Source organism: Orycteropus afer, unplaced genomic scaffold, assembly GCF_000298275.1.
Source record: "Orycteropus afer afer isolate SDZICR_OR568_19922 unplaced genomic scaffold, OryAfe1.0 scaffold00175, whole genome shotgun sequence".
In the NCBI taxonomy this organism is placed as follows: Eukaryota; Metazoa; Chordata; class Mammalia; order Tubulidentata; family Orycteropodidae; genus Orycteropus; species Orycteropus afer.
Window position 1 is genome coordinate 492,016 of NW_006921762.1, and position 4,541 is coordinate 496,556.

General features: G+C 37.1%; 1 protein-coding gene across 1 annotated transcript in view; it reads left to right on the top strand.

Moving 5' to 3' along the window:
* Nucleotides 1-4,541, top strand: part of COP1 (COP1 E3 ubiquitin ligase) — a 377,440-nt gene that overhangs the window by 289,219 nt on the left and 83,680 nt on the right. The gene's annotated exons all lie outside the window — the stretch shown is intronic.

Genomic DNA, 4,541 nt, shown 5'->3' on the forward strand with positions numbered 1-4,541 from the left:
GGTTCAAACCCACCAGCCACTCCTCAGAAGGAAGGTTGGGCAATCTACTTCTGTAGTGATACCGCCTCAGAAACACAAGGAGTCGGGTCCGACTCGACTCGATGGCATAGCACGTAACAACAACAGTGGCTAATGATCACAAACATTTCTTCATGTGATTGTTGACTGCCTGAATATTTTCTTTTGAGAACTCTCTGCTCATGTCTTCTGCCCATTTTTAATTGGGTTGTTTGTATTTTTGATGTTGATGTGTTAAGAGTTTTCTATACATTTTAGAGATAAGTCCCTTGTCAGATATATCGTTACTGAATATTTTTTCCCAGTCTGTAGGTTCTCTTTTTACTCTTTTAAGGAAGTTTTTTTAATGCACATAAGAATTTAATTTTCAGAAGGTCTGAATCATCTAGTTTATCTTCCGCTGTTTGTGCAGTTTTTGTTATGCTTGACAGTCTATTTATGCCATAAATTAGGACCTCTGTGTTTGCTGCTACTTTTTCTTTGATGAACTTTGTAGTTTTAGGTTTCATATTTAAGTCTCTGATCCATCTGGAGTTAGTTTTTGCGTATGCTATGAGGTTTAGATCTTGTTTCATTTTCTGCAAATGGATATCCAGTTTTACCAGCACCATTTGTGAAAGAGACTATCTGTTCTTCATTTAATGGATTTCGGCCCTTTGTCAAAGATCAACTGAGCATAGGTCGATGGATGATGGATTGACTTCTGGGTTCTCAGTTCTATTCTACTGTCTGTGTATCTGTTGTTTTACAAATACCACTCTGTTTTGACAACTGTGGTTGTATAGTGGGTTTTGAGATCTGGGAGTGAGAACTCCTACCTTGTTCTTCAGTAGTGCTTTGTTTATACAGGTCTCTTTCCTTTCCATATAAAATTAGTGATTTGTTTTTCATTTCCTTAAAGAATGTTGATGGATTGTGGATCGAAATTGCATTAAATGTGTATATTGCTTTGGATAATATTGATATTTTCACAATGTTCAGTCTTCCTATCCCTGAGCATAGTATATTCTTTCATTTATCTGATCTCTTGCAGTTGTTAGAAGTAGCATATTGTAGTTTTCTTTGTATAGGTCTTTTGTGTTCCTGGTAATATTTATTCCCAAGTATTTTATATTTTGGTAGCTATTGTAAATTGTATTGTTTTGGGTTACCTAGTGCCACTCTGACAGGAATATACTGCAATTGGAATGACTTAAACAAACAGGAGTTTATTCTTTTACAGTTTGGAAACTTTATGTCTGAGTTCAAAGTGTCAGACTCTAGGGACTGGGTGAAAGCCCTTCAACCTTGGACTTCAGGTTTGCCTCCTACTCCTGGCCCACTGAAGCCAGAGGCTTTTCGTCACTCAGACAGCTGCTGGAGCCTTTTCTTCACTCAGACTGGCAGCTGCTGACTGCTGAGGCTGACAAACCCAAGGTTGACAAGTAAAAAGGCACAGTCCCAATGTTACCAAGCAACATGGTAGGCCACTAATTCAAGTCTGTTGAAAGTCCCAAGATCGGCAGAGCATGGTAGGCTGTTGAATAACGATTTGGCTACCTGCAGGGTTCAAGCATGCCGTAAACTAGAGACCATTCCCAAAGCTGCTGTTTATATACAGGAAGCAGACGACATCCCAAAGGCAGCTACTCAGCTGCTTATGGCAGATTCCACCATGGAGTTGATTGCCAGTCTCATCATGGGGAATAACTACCACCAGCTCTCCAGCCACTCAACCAGGCCCAGCCAAGGTGATACACAACCTTAACTACCACAGTTATTACAGGTATCAATACTACAGGTATTGATATCTTTATTTCCTTTTCAGAGAGCTTTTTGCTGGAATAGAGGATTCCAGCTGATTTTTGTGTGTGATCTTGTATCCTGCCACTCTGATAAATCTTTCAATTAGTTCCAGTAGTTTTCTTACTGAGTCTCTTGGGTTTTCTATGTATAGGTTCATATCATCTGCACAGAGGGTTAGTTTTACTTCTTCCTTACCAATTTGGATTCCTTTCATTTCCCTTTCTTGCCTTATTACCCTGCTAGAAGTCGGGTTTGACTCGACGGCACATAACAACAACAACAACAACAACAACAGGACTTCTAATACAATATTGAATAGGAGTGGTGGGTGATAGAAGGCATTCTTGTCTGGTTCCCATTCTCAAGGAATATGCTTCAGTCTCTCTATTGCAAATAATGTGGACTGTGCTGTTGGTTGTGTGTGTTTGTATTCTTTATTATGTAGATGAATTTCCCCTTTATTCCTATTTTTCTGAGAGTTTTTAATCAGGAATGGGTGTTGAATTTTATCCAGTGCCTCTTCCGCATCGACTGATAGGATCATGTGGTTCTTTTCCATTATTTTAATTATGTGATGGATTACTTTGATTGTTTTTTTTAATGTTGAATCCTCTTTGCCTACCTGGTATGAAGCCCACCTGGTCATGTTTATTATTTTTTGCTATGTTGTTGGAGTGTTTTCGCTAGGATTTTTTTTTTTTTTAAATTTTGCACCTATATATATTCATGAGGAATATTGGTTTCCTTTTTAGTGGTGTCTTTGCCTGGTTTTGGTATCAGGGTTATGCTTGCTTCATAGAATGAATTTGGGAGGATTCTATCCCTTTCTGTGTTCTGGAATAGTTTCAGTAAAATTGATAGCTGCTCTCTTCTCTGAATATTTTGTGGAGTTTTCCAATGGAACCATCTGGACCAGGACTTTTTTTGTTGGTAATTTTTTTATGACTTGTTCAATTTATTTTGTTATGAGTCTGTTCAGATTTTCTACCTCAGTCTGTGTTAATTTAGGTAAGTAATGTGTTTCTAGAAATCTATCCATTTCTTCTAGGTTTTCAAATTCGTTGGTGTATAGCTCTTCATAACCAAAACCAAACCAAACTCGCTGCCATCAAGTTGATTCATGTCATAGTGTGACACCTCTTTGGGTTTCCGAGGCGGTATCTGTACAGAAGTAGATTTTCCAACCTTCTTTCCGAGGAGTGGCTGGTGGGTTTGAACCTCCAGCCTTCTGGTTAGCAGTCAAATGCCTTAGGCAATACGCCACCGGAGCTCCTACAGTTCTTCATAGTATCCTGACATTATCCTTTTTATTTCATTTGGTCCTTCTGTGACATCGCCCACTTCATTTCTCATTCATGTTATTTACATCTTCTGCTTTTCCTTTGTTAAGTTTGCCAATGGTTTGTCGATTTTACTTATATTTTCAAAGAAGCAATTTCTGATCTAGTTGATTTTTTTCTATTCTCTTTCTGTTTTCTGTTACATTTATTTCTCCTTGAATCTTTTTTATTTCTTTTCTTTTGATGACTATAGGCATTTTTTGCTGCTCTTTTTTCTAATTATTGAAGATGTTGGGTTAATGTGTTGATTTTGGCTCTTTCTTCTTTTTTGATGTTTGCATTTACTGCTATAAATTGCCCTCTGATCACTGCTTTTGCTGTGTCCCAATGATTTTGGTATGTTCAGTTTTCATTCTCATTTGATTCAAGGAAATTTTTAATTTTTTTTTTTATTTCTCTTATTACCCAGTAGTTTTTCAGGAGGGTGTTACTCAGTTTCCATGTGTTTGCTCTTTTTCCGTTCATCTTCCTAATGTTGATTTCTAGTTTTATATTACTGTAATCTCAGAATGTACCTTGTAGTATTTCAGTGTTTTAAAATTTATTGAGGCTTGCTTTGTGGCCTAACATATGGTCTGTCCTGGAGAATGTTCCATGTACACTGTAAAAGAATGTATATTGTGCTGTTGTTGGGTGAAGTACTCTGTAGATGTCTGTCTATAAGGTCAAGTTGCCTGATTCTTTTGTTTAGTTCTGTGTCTTTGTTGAGTTTCTTTCTAGTTATTGTATCTTTCATTGGAAGTGGTGTATTTATGTCTCCTACTTTTACTGTAGAGTCATCTGTCTTTTCAAGTCTGTTAGTCTAATTTATGTATTTTGTGGCTCTTTCATTGGGTGCATAAATATTTATTATGGTTATGGCCTCTTGTTCAGTTGATCCTTTTATCATTATACAATGCACTTCCTGTCTCTTATGGTGGGTTTTTATCTTAAAGTTTACTTTATGAAAAATTAATATTTTCACTCCTGCTCTTTTTTGATTGCTGTTTGCTTGCTATATCCTTCTCCAACCTTTGATTTTTAGTCTGTTTTTGACTTTGTGTCTCAGGTGAGTGAATCTCTTGTAGACAGCATATTGATAGGTTATGTTTTCGTATCCAGTCAGCGACTTTTCATCTCTTTAGTGGTGCTTTTAATCCATTTACATTCAGTGTAATTATTGACAAGTGTGAATTTATTGCTGTTATTTTGTTATGTGTTTTTTCATGGTGTTGCAGATTTCTTTGTTCCATATAATTTTCTGTGCTGAGCCCTATTTGTTTATGAATTGTATTATCATTTCCTTTATTGCTATTGTTTTGTTGTTGTTATGTGCCGTCGAGTCAGCCCTGACTCATAGCGACCCCTCCTTGGGTTTCCGAGGCAGTATCACTACGGAAGTAGGATTGCCCAACCTTC